We start from the raw sequence: 23,694 nt of genomic DNA, 5'->3' as shown, positions 1-23,694 counted from the left end.
GTGTGATTTTACTGTTGCTCAACTACTTACATCACAATTACTGAATATGCTGCATTTGAAACCTGAACTCCCTTTGATTCTGCTAAGTTCAAGGACTTTCCCAAAAGTAACCTGATTTGAACTGTTACTACTGCATGAAGCCTATCCCAAGCAGTCTGATCAGTTGACTTAGAAATTATTAAAAAGGATTATGAAAGGCTCAATCCTTATTATTCAGCATATGTATTCTTGTTCAACTATTGCAGTCAGCCCAGATAAGCTAAACTTAGGAGAGGTCAAGCTGAACAACAGTCCTCTCAACCCTGCACAGTCTGAAAATTGTCATACAGGTAAAAATGAGCTCTGAATTGGTCATTTTACTTCATTTGTATTTGCCAAGTAAACTAATTTGGAATTGTAAGAATCTGTGAAGCTGGACCAAACTAAGTTCCTTTAACACTTACTGATGCAACCTTGATCAAGCTCATTCCAGGCTTTACTTAGATGGAAGGAATACTTACAATATATAGAAAGATCACAGCAGAGGTGAGTGCACACTCACAGATGACTATATTATCTACCACAGAAACATAGAATGTTTCGGATTGGAAGGGATCTCAAAGAACATCTAGATAACCCTGCTGCCATGGGCAGGGACACCCTCCAGTAGACCAGGTTGAGCAAAGCCCCATTCAACCTGACCTTGAACACTGCTAGGGAGGGGGCAGCCGCAGCTTCCTTGGGCAGCCCATTCCAGTGCCTCACCACCCTTAATGTGAAGAATTTCTTACTAATATCTAAATCTACTGTCCTTCAGCTCAAGGTCATTTCTCCTTGTCTTATCACTCCATGTCCTTGTAAACAGTCCCTCTCCAGCTTTCAAAAAAAAAAAAAAAAGATATTCTATAGGGGAAAGACATTTTGTATGTGCACAAAGAGAGGTCATAGCACAAGAGGCCATTTGTGATGCTCTGTTGGTATGCACCGGAGTGTTTTCTCTTGTTGCAGACAACATTAATGCATTAGAAATGGCGTTCTTTCTTCTACTGCTACAGCAGCAATTTGAAATATAGGGGGGTCTCATTCATAAGGGTTTTTTTATATACTACGTTGCTGATACTCGAAAGGTCATAAAGGTCATATTCACTTGCTGTTGACTGCATCAGTTTATCATGCTTTTCAAGCACAATAGGGAAAGAGGGATAACATGTAACAAGCAGAGTATTTTATGTGAAAACATTGCATTAATTCAACTATTATTTCATTTATCATTTAATGCCTTCAGTACTTTTTACAGAAGATGGGATCAACAGAAAAATGCATTGAGAAAGATATTTGGAAGAAAAAATGAGGTTGTCAAGGCAGTCTGAACACAGTCGACAAGGAACTGTGAAAAGAGCGTAGCATGAAACTAAGTTGACAAGAGAGACCTTTTGCTGTTGAGCAAACAGTTGATGAAAAATGAAGGAACTACACAGGCCTTCTAGTGTCCCATTAGCTGTATATATATACATTGACACTTTGGTGGGATGGATACCAGCTCCTTTGCTGATATATATTTGTTTGTCAGACCTACTTGAACCCTTAGGTTCAAGCTTCTACTAGAAGTTGTGGGAGGGAGGATGACATAAGATTAACAAACCAGGTAAAACTACCAAATGCTGTGCAGCCGTATTTAAGCTGAATAACATGAATCCTTACAACAAACTTCAGTGCATAAATGAAATTTCTATATAAGTTTATTGATGTTTCCCATTATGACACAGTGCATATGGTTCATTTCATTCAATAAAATTTTGTATAATAAGAGAAATAACCTATAATTTTTCCATTAACTGTCAGCGATTAATATTACCACTGTAGAACAAGAATACCCTCATTCTTGACAATTCAGCCTCAGAAATCAGTAATTTATCTTTATTGCATCCATGCACCTTAATCAAAATCAGAGAATGCAACTACTTAAAATGATTTTTAATTTAATGATGTGCTTTTAAAAGGGGATATTTCATATTAGTGATTTATTTTATTGGAGAGAAAAAAATCACTCTGTAGGCTTTCAGGAAACACAGTATATGGATAACAAATCTCTTAATCATATTTTTCTTTTAACAAAACTTCATCTATGAAGTGTTTTGAGAATTAATATGTAATCTGTTCATCTAAGTAATGCTATAATGGAAGCCCGTTTTATGTAGCCTCACCATAACCTCAGAAAACATTAGAAGGTCCCTACCTTTGCAAACATGAGATCGTTATTAACATTTTTGCTTCTAATGAGTGGGTTTTCTTCTTTAAAGACAGTAGAACTTGAACCATATGAATGCAAGAAAAGACTATTAAAGTCAGAAATTTCTCCAAGAAAGAAATTTTTCTGTCTTCATTGAGGAAAACAAATTTAGAATTGCAGTTAGCTTTTCAACATTTTTCATTTTTGATGCATGTGAGATATGGTTTCCCACAATGAAGGTTTTTTTCTGTGGAAACTGTTTTTTGTCCACAATAGAACATGTATGCCACAACTGGCATGCTATTAGTGCGTAGTACTTTTTTTTTCCTTTTTGTTTAATTTTCAGTAAATAGTTGCATTAACTTGTAAACAAAATGAGACGAAAAATTGTAAAACAAAAACACACAAAAAAAATCCTCCACACTAGGTAAGTACCTCATGAGTTTTGCGTAAGAAAGACTCTAAGAGTTCATACATGCTTTTGCCACTGATTCACTGGAGGTGGTAAGAAGAGTAGGAGTTCAGAAACATCACTCTAAATGCCAAAGCTGCCGTCCATCTGATGTATCACACCAGATTGGCCATATATCCTTGCTGAAGCTCAGAAGTGCTACATAGCATGTCCTGGGGTCCTAATGCAATGATCATTCACAGCTGTCTGGAGCACGCTGTATATCCATTCTGGTCCTCTCTTCTTTTCCCAAGAGTAAAGGTGTTGAGAAGGAGCTGGTATTCATCTGGATTTTCTCATAATATAGGGCAATATGTTCAATTTTATTTTTTTTAAACACTTCCAGAAACAACTATTTATATATAGCTGCTGAAGAGATAAAGATGAGTTACAGATTGAGTATGATAAAATAAAATGAATTATTCTCATGCTATATCATACATTCCAGTACTGTGATGTTGGAAAACAGCCTTAGCCAATGAGCCCTGGTAGCTAGTTTCATTCGTTCAGCCCAATGCTGCCAGCTCCAAACCAATGCCTAATGGAGCCTATGTAAGAAAAACACTTTTTCCCACTGCCCAGTTTAGTAAGTTACATCAGATGGCATGGGGAAAAATCTTATGTCAAACTTACCTCACCACCCCTGTTTACTCATAGTTCAGATATTCCTATTAGATAATGTAAAATCATAAAAGCAGGGGAATCTAAATGACTTGATGATCTGGAAGAGATTGTCTCATCCATCTGTTTTTCTCATCTCTTGTCAAGATTGTCTGACTTGTTCTTTAAAGACCTCCAATGATGGGAACTTCCCAAATAGTGTAATATGCTACTTCATGGGTTTTCCCATATTTCTTTTACTTTTTTCACTGTCATTAAAACTTAGTAACCAGAGCCATGAAAAAAGCATTACTCTTCTTTTTTACAGCTTTTTCGGTGACTGGGGGGTTTTGTCATGTATTCTCTCATGTTATTTGGTTTTGTGGGTTTTGTTTGCCTTTTTTTTTTTTTTAAAGTGGACCACTTCCACGTTCATCAGTCATCTCTCACATGTTGTCTTTTCTTCGGTTATTTCTATTTGGTGTTCTGTTCAGAGCCTCTCCACTTGGCCCACCTCTTTCTTGAAGTGTGGTGCTTAGTACTGAACAACTGTGATGGACCTAAACAGCCTGCAAAGACAGAATGCTCTGACTGTACATCTTGTAACACTGCATGCCTTTCTCAAAGCAGTGCAGCCTTGTTGGAATGCTGCTTGAACAGCAAGGAAAGCTTCTGTGTTTTCTCTGTAGCACTCTGCTAGTCTTTCCTCCTTCTTGCTCAGTTTTTCAGTACAAGATGAGAGGCATATAGTTACCTCTGTGAAATGTCCAGTTTTCTGAGACTTTCAGTTCTCCAGGCTGTCGTTCTGAATTGCCCCCCTCCTCACGCAAATTGGCAGAAGCTCTCAAGATAATGTGTTCTGGCAAATATTTTTTTACTCCTCGTTCTACAGCTGCTTACACTCCTCATAATGGTGATGATGATGTCCCTCTTGTAACTGTTCAAAATTTTGAAACTGGGAATCCTTTTTTTGGATCCTCATTTTCTTTTTAATACTGCAACTGAAAATATTTCTGTACGCCCTTGAAGTCAGATAGGTGTTTAGCTGAGCCTTTTGGGAGCTGGCATGGCAAAGCACTACTTATGGAAAAGAAGCGTCCTGTGGAAGGGGTTAACATATGACCTGTTTGGAGGATGGAGAAAGAATTCAGTAAAGAGACACCATATGGTCCTAGTTGTGTAAGATACGGCCTGAATTTAGTGACATCTACATAGACAGTGGAGCTCTCAGTGCTAATCTGAGAACTGTGCTTGTGGGAGACTCTGATGACACTATGAATGCCTCAGGTTAGGTACCTAAAATTAGATGTTGTTCCCTCTGTGACCCAAACGTCCTGTGGGTATAACTCCTTTCATCTAGATTCAGCTGCCTAGGAGCTAAAGGTGTCTAGTTCAAGCTGCATGCTTAAAATCACACCATAGACAGGCAATCCTCCAGAGATTAATTCATCCTTTCTCACCAATTGATCTCACTTTTGACTGAATTCTTCCCTGTACAAGCTTATTATATTTCCTTAGACATTGAAGGGGCCTAGATGACTAAGACTGAGGCTGTTAACATTAGATAGGATTAACATAGGCTTACATTTGAGGTTATTCATATGTGAAGCTAGATAATTATACTTCATGAGGACACTTAAAGCCTAAATGGTGCTACTGAATGGGTGCATTTGAAAATGTATTTTGGAAGGGTGATGGTAAATCATAAAAGAAGGAAGGTATAAATCTTGTACCTTCAGTCACAAAGACTTATTTTCCTTGCTTTTGGAAATGGTCTATGAAATGACAGTGATTAGCAGAGCCTCCTGGTAAAAATAGCAACTCATGCATTCTCCTGCACACACAAAAAGAGTGTTCAATTAATGGAAGACTATGATATGGCTCTACAGGCTGGAGAAAGTTTTGCAAATGTGTATTAGGTGACTTGTGTTGTCTTTTCCTTTTGTGTGTGGTGGTTTGACCCTGTCTGGAGGCCAGATGCCTACCAAAGTCACTCTATCACTCCCCTTCTTAGCTGGACTGGGGAGATAATATATTTTGAGAGGCTTAGGGGTTGAGATAAAGAAAGGGAGAGATCATTCCACAATTAGCGTCATGGGAAAAATGGACTCAACATGGAACAAAAAAACCATCTAATTTATTACACTACACTACACTACCCAAACAGAGAAACCGGAGTCAGATAATGAGAAGTACAAAGAGATCTCCTCACCCCTCCCTTCTTCATGGCTTCAACTTTATTCATGATTTCTCTCCTCCCTCACAGGTGTCACAGAAGGAGACGGGGATGGGTGGTTCAGTAAGTTCCTTGTGAGCTGTTTCCCTTCTCAGCAGATGTGGGCATTCCTCACACTTTCCCTGCTCCAGCATGGGGTTCCCAACCCATGAGACACAGTCCTTCACAAACTTCTCCAATGTGAGTTCTTTTCCCACAGGGCTTTAACATTTCACCGACTGCCCTGGTGTGGGTCACTTCTATGGGGTGCAGTCATCAAATCATAGAATGTCTCTTAGTCTCTCAGGCCAAGACTGCTCCAGCCTGGTCCCCCATAGAGTCACAAGTCCCCCAAGCAAACCTTCCCCGGTATGGGCCTCTCTCTCCACAGGCTTCAGGTCCTGCCAGGGGCTTCCTCCAATACTGGTCACAGCATCTTCCATATGCCTCCACCTGCTCCAGCATGGGGTCTTTAAACAGGCTGCAGGTGGGATCTCTGCTCCCCATCATCTTTCATGGGCTGCAGGAGGGCACCTACACCACCATGGGTTTCTCCACAGGCTGCAGGGGCATCTTTCTCTCCAGTGCCTGGAGCTCCTCTTCCCCCCTCCTCCTTCACTGACCTTGGTGTCTGCAGAGTTTCTTACATCTTCTCACTCCCTTATCTGGTGGCAAAAAGCATATGCTTGCATTTTTTATCTCTCAAATATGATTCCCAGAGGCACTGTGACCATTGCTGATGAGCTCAGCCTTGCTCAGCAACGACTCCGGCCTTGAGTTGCTCTGTCAGGCCTGCAGAGAGCTTCTGGCTGCTTCTTGCAGACACGACCCCTGCAGCCCCCTTCTCCACCAGAAGCCAGCCACGTAAAACTACAACATGTGGGATTCTTCAGTCCACTAAAACAAGGTTAATTTAGTGAAATTAAGCTTTAAGAAGCTGGGTTGTGTTTGCTTAAGTTGAGTTTTGTCCTGTGTTTTGTATATCAGAAGATATTTTTATCTGATTTTTTTTTCAAATATGGTTTAATACATTTTAAATGAATAACTTGCAGAGGAAAAAAAATCAAATAAAGCAGCAGTTATTAATGAATGGTCAAGGGAGTGAGAAGAAAGTGGGTCATGAAAAAAAAGAGAAACTACGAGACTAGAATTACTCCTGCTATTATGGGTTCTGCATACAAACTAAGTTGTGCCAGTTATGTGGTGTTGATACTGAATTGAAAGAAAAGTTGTTTATTGAAAACAATCCATGAAAGGTGGTTGTTTTACACAGAAAAATGCCGCAACGTGTAAAAAGAGCTATATAATTTCTTAAATAAATTATAGTCTTAGAACTGTCATTACTCTATCTGATAGGATTTATTGCTTTTCTGGATAATGAAAGATGATAAATGAGGTTCTGAAATTGGGAAATAGGCCACACTTTTTATCAGGTATTATTTTTACAAATAATCCTTTCTGGAGACACAGTAAATGTGTGAACATAAAAATATCTGCTTATCTCACGTTGACATGTGCCGAATAAGGTAAACTGAGCAATCCCCTCCTTATAGAGGGGATTTTAGAATTATTTTTTTCTTTTATGGAATTTATCCTAATAGGTAGAGGATCCTGGAAAAGAAATTGGAATCTTAAATAAAAGGATAGTGATCACATGAATACTTATGAAAATGATGATTAGAGAGAGCTTTTAGGTACAAAAATTACATCTATTGAAATGAATATCTATCTTACATTTCTGGTCTGTTACATCCTAAGTGACCATCTTTAGCTTTTGTGCAGTCAATCTGGGGTATTTAATGTGAACAAACTGGGAGGAGGAATGCAACATCAATACATTAGGTGAAAATAAAACATTAAAACTTGTGATAGTGGTTTTTGATGTTTCTTAAGTCGGCAAAGGCACTATTAATTTTCTGTATTTATATTCCTGCCTTCAGATTTCCTAATCCCCTGTTCCTTTCCATCTTTTCTTTGAGATAAAGAAAGTCTGGCAATTGGGATAGAAAAACTTCAGACACACACTGCGAACATCTGGGAAATTGACAATAGAGTGTTGAGTCCTGCAGCCAAGGAGTTGGCTAAGTCCTTTGCACTGCAATTGCTGGGTTATCTCTATCCTTGGAGACCTATATTAAGTGAGTCTTCTTTTAAGAGAATTGATAGAAGTATCATCATGGAAGCATTTGCTCATCCTTTCGGACACTTTACTGAGCTCAGTGAAGGCTTGGAAGAGATTCAGAACAAACACTGCAACCAGAGGCTTTTTGGTCTGTGTAGTGCCCAGCTGTGATTCTGTCCCCAGGTCTGATGCAGCGGTGGCACCAAGCTCACACTATGATTGTTGATCTTCAGCTGTCCTTCATTTCCCCACACAACTGTGGGAGGAGTTCTTAGGTTGGCATAAACTTTCACCAGAACTAAAACCAATTCAATTCTTCACCCTGAAGTCTGATATTTTTAGTTTGTGTTGTACTTTTTAGTTTTGTACTTTTTAAAAGATTATTTTCCAACAGAATCTTTGCTTGTCATAAAAGCTACCATTGCTTTAGTTTGTGACAGAAAGCAATTTACGTTTACTGCCTTACAAAAACTGCAGACTCTGGGTGCTTAAGGCTTTTTGTGAGTAGCTTGTCTTAGCACACCATGCAACTAAAACCAGGCAACACAGAGAAAAAGTGCAAAGCGGGGAAGACATTTTCTACATGTTTTTTACCATGCAACATTGCCACCAGCATGGATAAGTTTTCAAATGCAGTGAGTTTATAGAGGAAGAACAGATGATCATAACTAAACCATGTGGAGACAGGAAACACTTGCAGAAGTTTGATCCCAGGAATGTTGTGCCTTAGGATTGTTTATTTATTTTCTGATTTTTGCAGGTCTTTTTACATTACCTTTCCATCAGGTAGAGCAGTTAATCATGCAGCAAATCAGAGGTGATGACAACACTTGATAAAAAGTAGCAAATCTACCCAGGATTATTTTGGGCAATAAAGAAGTAAAATTGAAAAGCCTTGGAGGAAATACACCAAGTGTGCTGTAAAGAAGCAGAGAAGAGTGCAAATCAAACTGTAGAAATGACAGGTGAGTTGTCTGTCTCTGTCTCACCATGCTGTGCTGCATTCTGGCTTGGCATAGGCAATTGTTGATGCTTACACAGTGCTGTGAGCTTCATTTAGCATAGGTTGTATCCTTTTGTAGAATAATCTCTCTGTAATTTAACTGATATCAAATCTGGTTTCCATGAAATCGGAGCTATGAAAGAGAATTTAAGTATTTGTGTTAGGATCCTGGGGCTGGGGGGGGGGGGGGGGGGAGGGCGGTAATTGCCCCTGCACACATCCCCAGTAAAAATACTTCTAAAAGTGTGGCTTTATGAAACAATTAGATATAGACACCTGCAAGGATTGAAAATGTTACCAGACGTAACTCTTAAATGGTATTTTTCATTGGTGGTCTTTTTAATCGTGTCAGGAAAATAAAAGATACAGGGGAAAAGAACTTTAGCTTTTCAATTTTGATAATTACATATAAGTTTAATTATGCTAACCTGCATAGCTGTTATGAGAGATTTATCTAGAGTACTGCAAGTAGCAAGCAGAGTGACAATATAAAGGGAAAATTAAATAGGGCCATAAATGCATGCTGAATGTTCACATTATGCCATTAATTTGAATGGCTAAATCACAGGATATTTCAGAGTCAAAGAAAATAATGCAGTTTTATTAAAATATTTCATACAAGTAAGAATAGTTTCTACTTCAATATGCGTATTTACTGAGTGCAAATGGCAACCTTCTATGAATTCTATTTCATGAGATGAGCAGAACACCAACTTGCACTAGGAACTCATACACTTAATTTCTCAAGTACTTGTAAAGATCCAGTATGTTTGCCTGGGGTTTTTTTTCACCCATAAGAGTGTGCATATATTCTTATTGTCAGAAGTCTGTCAGTTTGGACTTTAAAAATACAAAATTGTCCATCAAAACCTCCTAAAAACTGCCTTGGTTTAACTCCTATAAAACCTGCTACTGGGCTCACTCTGCTGTTTTTCTGCCCTCTGCTAAGAAACAGGCCTTCTTGCATCACATTTTATAAATACCTAATGTGAGCTTCCCAGCTTATCCAAGGGTCTGACAGATCCAGCTGCATCAGAGAAGAGATGCAGCTTTTAGGCTTCTAGGGGATGCTAGGGAAAAAGCTGGCTATCATGTCCCTCTTACGTGCTAGCAAAACTCCAGCTCAAATGTGGTCACCTGTAGATGTGACTGCATGTAGGTTGTCACCAGGGCTGAAAGAAAACTGGCTCTTTGTATATTTATCTCTGCCAGCATCGATAAGTGCTCTGTGAATATTTTGTTCAATTATTTAAATTTGAGATTTTTAGTTTGTTTTGCAAAAAACTCCTTAGCTGGTGTCCCATAAACTGTTCTTAACAGTATACTCGACTCATGTCTGCAAGCGGGCAATTGAAACATCTTTCTAAAGTCTCTTCTCTTTACAGTTTCTTGTTTAAGTTCAATCCTAAATATTCTAATGCCTTTTTCTTTACTTTTTTTCCAGGCTTCACACTGAAAATTCCTCCAGCTGAGTTATGCCCCTCCGTCATGGAATTCACACCCCACCCCCTCCGCTGACGCAAACTTTGGAGCGCAGCTCTACGGAGGGTAACCTAAGTGCTGCCTCCAGAGCTAAGTGTGCTGTCCTTGCTTGTTATTGTAACATTGATATACATATCTTCCTTTCCTCATTTGTTATATCCTAATGTCATTAGGACAAGCCTGCAGCAATTTTAAAAGCTGGCTGCACAACCTCTTTGACGTCATTACAGAAAGGTCTCGACTGCAGACCCTGCATATACTGTCTGTGATATAGTGTATAAAAATCCATGTCAGTGCTGGCTCTAGGGGAGCACTGGAAATGATTCAACTGTCTGGAATGGGCAGATGGCTGCTATCAAAGTTTTATTATCACCATCATTATTATTACAGTGTTTTGTGACATATATTGAACTTTCAGACTGGTGTTAAAGCTCAAGTATTTGAGCAACACTTTCTGAAATTCAAATCTTGCAAATCCTTTCCAATCTGACTTGAAAAAGCAGGAGTAAGTTTAATGCTAATTAGACAGATTGCTTGGTTCCACTTCCAACTTTCAGAATAATTATCTCAAAATTCTTGTTCTCATGTAAACACAACTGTTAACTATTTTTAATTGCCTTAATTTATTGCAGAACTTAAATTCAGTACATGTTGAATGTTCAGCAGGGTGGAAAGAAAATCTGAGTCAGTTAGGGGTGCATATGGATTGGATTGTCTACCATGGCCTCTGGAAAAGCTTGTAGCTAACCTAGGCTACTAGATACTGCCTGCTGGAGGCGTCCTCTGTAACTAAGCATACTGAGGTATATAGCACTAATTGATATAAGTTTATTTTAAACAAATGAACTGTCCATGTGAATAGCTTTTCTGGCAGTACACTAAGAGTGACATATTGGCTTTGTCTTGTAGCTGCTACTTCCATTTGATTTGGTATATGGGCATTTCACCTCTCATGACTTTCTTGTCTTACATTAGCAGATGACTGAGGTCTTTCCTGGTTCATTCTGGTAGTGGCTCAGACTGGGTTATGTTGGCTGTTGGTCACCACTTTGTGCTTGTCTTTGATTTTGTCTCTGCTGCTGTCCTGTAGCTCACCCATGTGAGGTATTCGTAAACCATGAGTGCTTTTGCTTTGCCTTTTGGGATTCCTTTTATGGTTGTATTTAGTCAGTAATCTGAATGCAGTGGTGTTGGATTTTTATTCTTTGTTCTGGTCTAGTTTCCTGTTTAACTTGGTGTGCTTTTCACTCTCTCTGCCGCTAGCCTGTCAGCAGAAGTCCCTTCAGTAGAGGGGGCAAATTAATTCAATGTCATATTAATATCGATTTCCAGGAACGTCAGGATACCTTCACCATCAACCTTTTCCCCCTTGTAATGGTGTCTCAGGCAAGGTACTTGGTGGGAATGCTTTCTTATTTATTAAGAGATAGTTTGTATCATAGTTATCTCCACTCCTTAATATCCTCTTCCCAAATACCTTCATAATGCCCTGGAGTCCTTTTCAGCGTAAGGTTCAGTGTCAGAAACCCTGTTCTGAACATGAAATTGCTCTTCTAGCCTATGCTGGGTCTGATAAGCATTTTCACAGAGGCAAAGGTAAATAAAAGGAATTTTCATTCCTCTTCTTCCTAAGTCTGGGTCTATTCTGTCTTTTGTAATAGTTTTGTATCCAGAGAAGTGTAACAGTAGTTACACTCATCATTTCACTACCATTTCTCTGTGCTATAGAGGCAAAAAAGTCCATTGCAAGTAAAATTCTGATTTTGAAGGTAGGGGGGAAGGAAGGTAGCTGTATTATGTGACTGACTAGAGCTGCTGTACTCTGCATTCAGCACATTCACTTATAAAGGATACTAAATGAAGTTTATCCCTAAACCAGCTTTTCCCGGGCATTGATTGCTGCCAGTGACGAAAGCTGCAGCCTGTAATGGATCTAGAGGTCAGCCTCCAGTGACGCAGTTTCAAGGAACATGAGCAGAGTCAGTCTGAGCTCCAGAAAATCAGTCACAGGTAAATAGCTTCCAGTTTGTAACCACCAGAAGTGGTGGTAGCGGTGGCGCATTACGGGGCCATTACCCCACAGCTTGTGAGATAAATGTGTTTCCCAGAAGAGCAAGGTCAGTCCCTCCACAGCTGTTTGGATGCTGTTACCTGTAACCAGGGATAGATGAGCTGATAGAAAGTTCACATGAGGAAGGACTAGTCATTGCCATGAATGTTTCCTTTTTGTCTGTCACAGCTGTCTGAAAAGATACTTCTCTTCCTACCTGGCTTTTGGCAAAATCAGCTCTGTAACTCAGTGGTGCCAGAGCTCATCTCCTTCTGCTCTTCAGGGAAACTCACTGTGTCTCAGCCTTGTTCCTCCCTTTGCTGTCTACAGAGCATGGCTCTGTAGTGAAGCTCACAGGCACCACAAATCTTAAACCATGAAGGAAAGCAAAGTGTGTGTTACTCACAATTCCAGATGCGACCGCTCTCAAAGAATCATTGAACATGTCTTATCACACTGCATTTAAGCAGGATGGAATCTCCTGAGAGATTTAAATAACCGAATCACCAAATGAAGGCAAGTCCAGTGAGCCTACATCTGTGTGTTTTCAGTTAATTTCCCGAGCAACCTTAAGCAGTTTGTCTAGTAAGTTGTGTCTGTATCGCCTGAAGTTTTTCTCAGACTTTACTCCCACTTGATAGCAGACAAAAAGTAGATTTTGCTGACATCTTTCATATACATTCTCTTGTCTTCCTCCAATAATTAACATGACAGATAGTGGTACTGAGAGATAAAATGGCCCATGTAGGCTAATTTACACAGTGCTTAGGGTTCAAGGGATAACTTACTAAGATATGTATCCTCTCTCTTACCCCTTCACCTAAAATATTCAGCCTGACTTACTCAGATCCCTACTGCGACAGCTTACTTTTATGGTTGTGCAAGTATAAGCTACTTGTCAGATGTGTATCTGACCTTGCTCTCAGAGCAAAATGAGGAGGTTGCAATCAAAACCAGTTAATGTTGAGATGTAACCGCATAAGAAGAATTGACTTAAAAGGATAAATGAACTCACATTGAGTTGTGTAATGCTACAACTAGCCTGCTAACCCCAACCAAGCTAGTTCACCAGCAGCTAGTTCAGGAAACTGCTTGCTCATTTCTGGGACATCCAGCTTTTAACACATCTTAGGATGTGCACAGGACTGATGAGGTTTCCACACCCTCTGAGCTGCATACCCAAACCTTCTTATCATCAAGACCACAGTCACATGTTTCTTGAGCTATGAGGGGGTTGATCAGAAGAAAACTTTCACAAACAAGAGATGATAATTCCTGAGAGGTCCCATCACTGCACCCTAGGGAAATATCCAGTGTACAGCTGACTCCCACAGCAAGTTGGAAATGTTTGCCTTGGCAGGTCCTTCTGGCCCACTTCCACTCATAGGTGGGGATGTGAATTGTCATAACTGTGCTGCTCTTGGTCGTGGCAAAGCCATCCTTAGACCACTCATAGCTAGCATCTGGTTTGGTAGCAGTGCCTGGCTCTCCTAGAGAAGAGAGATGAATGGAGAAGCGAATGAATAGGGAATTCTTTTCTGCAGAGGTCTTATCTGTCCCAGGCAGCTCAGCTTGTAGTCTACTCATATTCAGTGAGTGGTACCACTGTGCAGGGCTCCTGAATTCCAGCCCTCAGTCAGCAGCCTGTTTCTTGATTGCTCATTCATCTCCAAAGACCGCTATGGTGGGCTGGAAACAGGACAGACCATTCAAATTAATTTGACTGTGAGCCTGGAATCTACATGGTCTGAGTTAAGTGTGTTCTTGAAATACGTTTGGCCCAGATCAAAGCGAAATAAAGCAGACTTTGCATATTTTGCTGTGGGATTAGAATCAGAGAAATCTGAACAAAACCAGACCAAGGTTTTGTTTTGGGGGTTTTTTTTAACATGTTTGCATTTTTATTTTTTCATGGAAATACTGATAGAGTGCTTCTTTCCTATTCCTCAAAAAACATTGGCTCTTGACCTATTTTCTTCTCAGGATTACCTACATAAAGCATTTTCTGTAGCTCCGGAGAACATATACAGCTGGAGACGAGAAGAAAAAAGCATTAGCCTCTTAAATTACAATATGATCTCTGAGTTTGGCTGGTGACCACTCTTTAAAAGCCATAGAAGTCAGGACACAGGGTCAATTGTGAGAGGCACTTAATATTCTCAGGCCAGTTCATGTAAAGAAAATAATTCCTTTATGAACAATGGTAGTGTGTATGCATGAACACAGGTTTAGCAGTCAAGAAACAAGTGTGTGAGAGGTGAGTTAGCATTTTGGGGAAGGGGAAGGGAGGGCAGGGGAAGGATGGAAACACTGTGGTGCTCAAGAAGGTAAAAAACACTGTTTTTCTGTAACAAAATAGTAGATATTTGAGTTGGGGGGGAATCAGTATTTCTTAGGTATGTTATTTCATGGATATATAGCAAACAGTATTTTTGTAGATGCTAGAAATATGTCCTTGTATATTTTCAGAAACCCTGAAAAACAAATAATATAATTTTAACTAAGTTAATTTGCTGGAGCTTTACTGTTGACAGAATCCCAAAGACCAACAGATCACATAACATTTGACATTTGAAAGAGATAGATGAATGGGACATCTATTGTATGGACATTTCATCTGAGATCATTTGGATGCAGCACTGAAAAAGAACATTTTCATCAGTTGTTGTTCAGTTAAAATTTAAGAGTATGGGCAAAAAATAAAAAAAGGCAAAAATGACTGTGAAATACAGTCTCTAGATACAGTTAGATTTTTGGCCATCTTGGTTTCTTGGTCCTCTGTATTCTACACACAATACTGTGGCCAGAACAAGCTACTGTAGATGTGAGAAGAAAATGCACATCATCCTGATGTAAAGCACATGTCTCAAGCACTCCATCTTTCCACAGAATTTTGCCAGTGGTAACACATTAAAATACTTACGAGTCCATTCAGCACAGGGCTGTGTTACATCTGTGTGCTGGCCTATTCATTAAAATTCATGGGTAGTAGTGCCTTAAACCTGCCTACTACAAGGATTTTTCTGTTTGGATAGTCCAGACAGGCTCATAAAAGCCACCAGTGCTTTATATTCTAGATCCAACTCTGCAACAATAAAGCTCCTTAAAATTACATATATATGGAATTAAACTAAATGCCACAATATAAAGAAAACTGTCAAAGCCCCACACTGTATTCTTAAACTGTCAGCTTAATCATTCTCTGCAAGGTTACTGTCTGTGCGCTGGCTGAATTAAAGCAGGTCTTGTATTTCATAGCTAGAATTCCAGTAAAAACAGAGCATGATATGCAAATATTTTCCTGTGCATTGAAGACTTTATACAGAGCCTCAAAATTAATCATATCTGAAAAGTTGTTTTTGGTTGGGGGTTTTTTTTGGGTCTTTTTGTTTTTTGTAATGCAGGTAGCACAAGTACTTAAACTAGGCTAGTAGGATATATAAAACACACTACCACTAATCCTTTCAGCTAATCCACCTCTTTTATCTTCACTTCTTGTGGAAGATTTAATGTTGGATTTGCACATTCTAGAAAAGGCATAACCATGTGTGCAACATAACAAATATGTGCAATCCAGCTGATGTGATAACCACTGTGAATGAGGTTTCATACACCATGGCAGAGAACTGCCTGTGACAGCTTCAGCCTGAGTCCGCGGGCAGGTTTATGTCTAGAAAGGCTTTGCTTTCAAGAGGATTTACTTTTAGAAATGTTGTACAGAGCACCTATTGGAACAGAGTGAAGTAGTAAATGAACCTGTCTAATTAAGTAAGACAACAATAGATGATACTTATTTCACTGTTAAAAAAAATGCAAAAAATGGAAGAATCATTGAGTTCTGGATTATGGAGGAATGGTTTTTTTGCTATCGTGTTTCATTGAAATTGTCATCCAAGATTACCATATAAATATACACATAAACACACATGTGCATGTTTTAGCTTATATGTGCAGGCTATAAATTGTATCTTTTGAAGGTGAATTCTGCAACTACCTAGAAATTTTGTAGCAAACCCTGTAAACTAGAATATGCAGCAATGATGAGTAATCAGGGGTATTTCCATATGTGTTTGTTAAATTTCAACTGATTTTTTTTAAAGTTCCCTACATTTCCATTCCTACATTCCCTCCTTTTTTTTTTCTTTTTTTCTTTTTTTTTTTTGATAATTCATAGTTTGAACAGCTCTTGGGAAGGTACACAGAGGTTTGTGGGGTATTTTGATATCTGGACATCACTCCGAGGGGAGATTTACAGTGTTTTGCACATCAGTAGTAGCAGATGCTTGACAATTAGTGGAAAATTGCTGAGGAGCATCTTTACTCTTTCCATCCTGTCTGAACCATGATAAGCAACTGAGTGTGTTTATGGGTCACTTGAATTTCTGTTACTTCCTCTGTAACACAGTCTCTACTCTCCTTTTTATAAGACCTGCACTTCGTATGTCCTCTGTGTTTTTCAGTTTGCTGTCTATATGTTCCTGTACACAGTGCTGCTTTAAACTAGCTAAACTTCATAGCAGTGCAAGCAATGGGGTTGTGGTGGCGTAGAGCTTGGTGTGTGCCTGCTGCGGGTATTTACCCAGCATCTCAGGTAGGCTGGGGTGGTTTGAGGTCTTCGTCTCTTCAGCTGCATGAAGAACACTCCACCTGAGCTGCTTGATTTCAAGGTGGCAGCTTTGCAGTGGTGGTTGGAGTGTTTTCCAGTAGTAGGTGCCCATGGAATTTCTTCCGGATACTCCTTCAGACAGGAAATCTGAAAGTGGCATGTATCAGCTCCTGAGTATCTGCAATTTGCTTTTTGACTGAATATAATTTGCGATTTTTTCTGTTCATAAACCCTGGACCCCAGTAGTTCAATGTGTGTCCAATTCAGCCTTATCCTGGTTGGGAAGATTATGGTAACCTCTGGCAGTGGGGCAAGTGGAGGCTGCAAGTGATGACTTCTGTAGCTGTCCCAATGCCAAATGTGATGCAACAAGTTGAAGCTAGTTTGAGAACATCTGTGAACTTGAGGAAATAACTGCAGGTATCTGCGTGGAAGCACAGCTAAAAGTATGTTGTTCCACTGGTGGAGTCCTAAGTGAGATGTGGTATTTATTCTTATATGATATTATTTTAATAAGGTCAGCTAAAAGAGAAAAGACCCCTCATTTTTATAGCTACATGAAAGAAAAGACAGACTCCACAAGATTTCCCTTACTGTATGCTTTTCTTCTGACCAGTTAAAAAACAAAGCAATGGACTCTTCACAGAGAAGTAAGACACAGACCCTTTTCCCTTTCCCTTTCCTTTCCCACTTCCTGATAAACCTGCTGGATTTTGCAAGCGGCAGAGCATTCTACAGGTGAAGAGATTGCACCACAAATTATTTCTTCTAAGCATAAAATACTAGCTTGGTCTTTCTGAACTTCTTTTCACACTATAGCCAGAGAAGATGGCAGAGAAAAGGAGTCTCTGAGTTCTGCCACCTTAAGAATATATGAAGCCTTTCCCTTCCCACAGGTCTGGTTTGTGTTCTTCCCCATCCCTGCTCTCCATGTTCCCGTTTATTGTGTCCTGCCTTATTGATGCTAGCTTGGGCTTTCTATGCATGAATCTTTGACTGACCTTCTTCATACCTTTTACTGTGTCATATAGCTGTGTTAGGTCTTTATGTCCTAAAGTCCTTTATGGATTTTATTTGTTTACATAGTGTCAATGTGAAAATTGCTCTGTTAAAGTTCTCAGAGCGTGCTGAGTGAATGAAGGAGTTCAGTCCCTCATTCAGGACGCTTTATAATTTATATACTTTGGAAGAAAAAACGTGGTTTCGTTTGTTTTGGTTTATTTTTTTTCTTGCAGGCTATCTGGGAAAGTCTTACTTTCTCACAGTAAATATTAGAGTACCTTTCATTTTTGACCAGTTAGGCAGCTTACTGACAGGACTCTTGCCTGTGTAGTAAACTCAGTCTGAAATTCATACCCTGCCCGTCATGTTGTTATTACAGGCATAAATTTAAATAATATATATCTGTTTCAAATAAGTTGCATAGTTATGCCCTTGCCTTGCTTTTCTGCTGCATCTGGGATCCATCAAATTATTACACAGCTGGTTAGATGTAAAATACATGCATGTGCTCAGTGCTTATATCTTCTGTTTCTGTGAATTGTTGGTGTTTTATTGTCTCTTTGTTTCAAATAAGCAAATTTTTAATACTCTATATTTAGATTATATGGATAGCTTAATTTGGTAACCTAACCAAATTTCCATTATGGAGAGAACTAGGTGACATTTTATGATAGGAATCTATCATTAATTGAGTCATTATGAGAAGCATCATATAGTGTAACTCCTCATGGGTACGAGTACATATGCAAACATAAATTAACATTCTGTTTATCTGTTATTGAAAATACATTTTAATTATAAAAATAAATTCTATTTAGGCTTAGAAATGTAGCATCACTAGTTTTAATGTTAGAGTTCAACTGCAACTTGTTTTGCATGTTGGTTTTTGGGTTTTTTTTCAAATTAGAGGAGCTAATTGGAGAGAGAAGAATTCATCTCAGAAGCTGAACCAGACAGTGATCAGGCCAACAGGGACATCTACTCCTTCCCTCTGCCTGTCTTCCTTCAGACTGAAAGCAGTATCAACACTAGTAATGCCAACTTCCATGACCTCAGTATTCAACAATGTTTTTCTTACAGTTTTACCATTTTTTCAGTCCCATAATTTTGCAAAGCCCTGCTCATAATTTTGGAGTAGCTGAGGTTAACAAAATGGATTTTCACCAGGGATGGTGACTATAGAAGGTGTCTGAAGTCCAAGTTTTTTTGAGACCATATGAAAGGCTTTCTTGCTTTATGCTTTTTTATAATGTTTTACATACTGACAGTCTTTCCAAGAGCAATTCAGATGTTTCAGCCGAGGGATAAAAAAACCTCTTCTCTCATTGACTGCAGTACCAAATACTGCACTTGTCCTTGTATTCATGGAACAATTCTGATTGCCTCATTGCTGGTGGAAGGTTTAAGGAGTCTTTCACTGATATTGAGCTTCATGAAACAATGCCCTGCCTTCTTTATGTCATGAACAATCAGGTTAATGACCTTGTTTCAGATAACTATGGCAATGAAGACTATGTGCCTTCACGATATGGGATGCATTTGCCCTCAAGAAGAGTACACGGTTTAGGAGAGTCTTAGATAAGCTTGTCAGGCAGAATCTTGATCTAAAGGCAGTTTGCTGTGGGATCACATGGCATTTGTGCAGTGATGTGTTTGTTGACAAATGTGACATAAAGAAATTTAGGAGGAAAAGAAACCACATTTTCTTAAAGCATTTTAGATCACTTTGTGGTCTAACCACATGCTCAAAAACTTCCTGAGCTGGAAACAGTCTCCAGATGACCTACAGGCTTTAAAACTTACCAAACCAAAAAGTTCTCTACCACAATAGCATTCCAATGGTTGTGCTCTGGTAGAATATAGTTTCTCAACAGATGCTTTAATACTGAAAAATGTTCTGTTTCCTTCTCACCTTTTCTTCTTCTGCATAAAATATAAACTCGTTATAGTTTAACATAGATTTTGGCTTAAGGAATAGCTTTGTACACACAGCAATAAATTGGGGCATACAGCAAAACTTCAGTGACTTGCCAAATTATCTCCAATGCAGCCTGGCACAATTGTTTTTTTTGGGATCAATTTCAATAGCATTTAAGCTGCATAATGCATATTTCTAACATCTCTTTTGTATAAATGACAATTTCACTGGAAAACTTCAGTCCACTGGGAATCTGGGGAATAATTGACCACCATGTCCAACAATAATTTCAATTTAACAGTCTAATTTATCCTTAATTTCAGTGGGCCTTTGAGATAGAGGATTTATCATTGAGGATAACACCAGTAGAGTTTCTTTCCTGTTGTCTTTTACAAGCTTCTACAACTTAAGGGCATTGATACTTCCATCTTGAAAGACCCCATTGTACAGTTCCTTGGTATTTTGGGTTTCTATGTAAATGCTGAATTGTACATGTTATATTTCTCTATACTTTTAGGAGTGTCAGCACACCAGTGAGATGTAAAGGCACCTTGTTTAGACGCACCTGGATTTAAATCTAATGCCTTGGAACTGATAAGCTGGAGCTCTACACAGCCTACATAACCTGAAGAAAGTTGACTCTGCTTACAGGGCTGAATTGCTATTGATACTGAAGTAGCTGGTTCCAACCCCTTTTGGGTGTGTTCCCATGTACTATTTACACCTTTCAATACAAGGTAATATAGTTTTAACAAGGTGATTTTTTTTTTTAATTAAAACTAACATTTGGAGACTGATCCTTCCTCTAGTCCTCTCGATCCTATCTTGGTGGTTCAAAGGGACCTTAAGTGGGATGTGTGTTACATTTTTATCGACCTGTGGAGCATCTTAGCAGGAGTAAATGATCAATATTTTAGGCTTCTTAACTTAATATTGTAAAAGTATTCACCACATGTAAGTACACTCATGCAGCTTGTGCAAGCATCTGTAAGCTTAAATAGACACAAGACTAAGAATTGTGGTCACTGACAAACTGCAGCCCTTCCCTCCATCTTTCCCAGCAAGCAGTTGATCTTGTCTCTGTTGATCTGAGAGAACAGACATAAGGTCTCTTTCAATCCAAGCCCCTTCAATTGCAAGTTACATTGTACAATGAACATGCTTTTCACCAACTGATCAGGATTCAGTCTGAAAGTGTGTTCATCTCACTTCCAGACAACAACTTCAGTCATGCTGAGGAAGTATCTTTACATGCATCAGAGGTTTATAGCTACATCAGTTTTATCTGTGGGTTCACACCAGCTCCTAAAAAGAAAGCATATTTTGTTAAAGCTGGAAGTCAAATTCAAGTAATTCACCAGAGGGGCTTTTTTGGTTTTTTTGTCCTGTCAAGGTGAGTAATGATGACCTAAAGTAAAAAAAATCTAATCATGATTAAGTTGCAAGGTCAAAAAAAAGCTAAGTTTTTCAATCTTCAACATGTCACCTTTCAAAATTCAGGTTGATGGCGGAGTCAGAAATCTGCAGAATTTAAAACAACAGCAGTATATTTTTTAATTACTTGTGACTATTTTTTTACTCCTAAGAAATAGTCTGCAGGCTGCCAGAGTTGAATATCATTGTGTTAGACTGAAAGTTCTGGCTCTTGGGGTGCATTTTGATCTCTGCAGGAGTTGGCCCCTTACAGAACTCACAGATCTGTAAAACTGGGAGACTCTGAGAACCCCTTCTAAGAGACCTTGTTAAGCACCATTATTAGAGAAAGTCGGTCATCTTTCTGAGTAAAAGGTTAAGTATATTAAAACCAAAGTAAAAATACTTTACTTAATAGAGCAAGAAAAACTGAAGTCAAGGTTTGAAAAAAAAAATAGTGGTGGGAAAACTGTATCTGACCCATGTAGTTTTAACACTTGCAATTCTCCAAGATGAAGTGGCACTGTAAGTAAAGGATTCTTACAGTACCATTTTTAGATACTTACAAACAAAGATGCTTCCTGAAGTATCATTTATTTTCTTTTTGAGGAAAACACAAGTAATAAAAACATTGCCCTGTTGTGGGAAATAGATGAATGAAATTTCTATAGTATATTTCAAATTTCCTTGAGCTTTCTGTCAGTTCTGACCAGCTGTACTGCCATACCCACTGGAAGTTGGACTATAAAAAGGTCTCAGGAAAGAGCATGCCTTCAGTACATGCTTATGCCTGCAGAACAAGATCCTGCTTTCTGCTCCCAGCCTCTCAGATTTTCAGATCTACTGCACATAACACCTCTGTGGTTCTGCTGACGTCTTTGCCTGAACTTTGTGAAGTGTTTTTTATACACTTTGTTATAGCTGAACACAATAGAGGTTTGTGTTGGTTTAGAATTAAGTGTACAACTAACCAGTCTCTCCAACAAGATAAACGGTACTGATTAACTATTTCTTTCTGTGTAAAGATAAATTACTATAAACAATTCCTGATTCTTTGTGTTGTGTAATACATCAGCCTGAATACTCAGTTACGCAAAATGGAGCAAGCAATCATGTCCACTTCCCTATTTTCCCACTTTCCTTTTTTTTTATTTTTTAATGAAAAATGTGATAAGTGAATTAGACATTTTAAAACTTGATCTTTTTAGAGTATTCACTAAGCAGATTCTGTGCTATTTGGGAATGAATGGGACAAGTATATTGACAGCAACACATTTTGCTAGACTGGTCTTAGTGAAAATTTCTCTGCTAATTATTCTGATTCAGAGCTATGAGTTCACCATTTCTGCCCAGAAATCTATAGTGTGTTGTGGTCTGTTGGTTTTGCCTCATCATAGAAAGTCTTCTATGAAGATAGAAGGTGTATATCTTTCGTCAAAGTCGCTATTTGGAACAGCAGTATTGCTCAAAAACCTACATATGATCCAACGCTTTTGGACTGCTGATAATACCTAATGAATTACCTCATGCAAACAAATAAGATCTTGGAAAAACTACTAGTTCAATTCCAAACATTTTATCCTAGAAAATTACTGTGCCCTTGCATAATATTTTTATGTCTTTGACAAAGCGGTGGTTCAAGTTTAGCACTTATTTCCTTTGTCAACTAATGAGCAGTACATTTGAGTTTATATAGCCTTGTATAAATCAAATCAAAGTAGTGTGCAATCCGTGAGAACTATTCCCTTCTCTCCTTGTGACATATTTCCTGCAGCCTGAATTTTTATACTACGTGAAGTATGAAGCAGATATGCAACAAACTGTGACTTTCAGTATCACTTGAAGCAGAGGCTATGGAGTGACTGATACGGAGCTTGCAGTCCTTGATCTAAAAGTCTCAATAACTTGCAATGCACTGCCTCTTTTCATATGCTTCCCTCTTTGTTATACCATTCATATAAAGGAATTTCCTTTGGAAAAGACAGTAATTTATCTTCTCTCCAATTTTTCTGCTATGTGATCGAATGTGATTTTCTCTAAGTAAGTAATACATGTCTTGTTTAAAAAATATGCATATCTCTCTGTGTGTTGCCATTGGTTTCAAAAGAGATAAGGCTTTTTATGGAATCCACCACAGACTTGAGACTTCTGATATATAACACACACAGCCTTGAGTTCACAAAGGGTCAAATTCATTCCTGTGCAGAGGGTTAGCACAAAACTTATCACTGTGTAAGTGCTTGAAAATTGGAATTTTCTCTTTATGGAGATAGAATTTGCCTAACTCAAAATATACCTTGTTGTGAATGTAGATGTTTGGAACGGCCTTTGAACTTCGGTTATAGTTAAGAATTTGAGAACAAAGCACATATGAATATCAAAACCCAGTCATTACTAATCAGTGATCACAATGTAGATTTATTGATGAAGTTTAAAGGATATAGGTGTGTCTTACTAGACCAGAATTGAGATGTTCCTGAATGCCTAGTGCTGATTTGCCATTGATTTGTGCATAGCCAGTGTGAGTCACTTAACTTTTTTAGGTATGAAAAATAGACTATAGTATGCCTAGGCATATTTTCTTTGTTCCTAACATGGCAGCAGATATTAATTAGTTAATGAG

The 23,694-nt window shown here is 38.6% G+C and overlaps 1 long non-coding RNA gene across 1 annotated transcript; it reads left to right on the top strand.

Moving 5' to 3' along the window:
• Positions 1 to 10,788: 10,788 nt before the first annotated feature.
• Positions 10,789 to 22,990, top strand: LOC311200267. Its single transcript, XR_014617813.1, has 5 exons — positions 10,789 to 10,885; positions 11,415 to 11,473; positions 11,962 to 12,092; positions 20,176 to 20,395; positions 22,846 to 22,990. It is a non-coding gene; the product is annotated as an uncharacterized lncRNA (long non-coding RNA).
• Positions 22,991 to 23,694: the final 704 nt, after the last annotated feature.

Source organism: Gallinula chloropus, assembly GCF_964237585.1.
Source record: "Gallinula chloropus genome assembly, chromosome: 1".
In the NCBI taxonomy this organism is placed as follows: Eukaryota; Metazoa; Chordata; class Aves; order Gruiformes; family Rallidae; genus Gallinula; species Gallinula chloropus.
The sequence above is the reverse complement of the archived record's forward strand: the minus strand, read 5'-3'. Positions and strand labels throughout refer to the sequence as shown.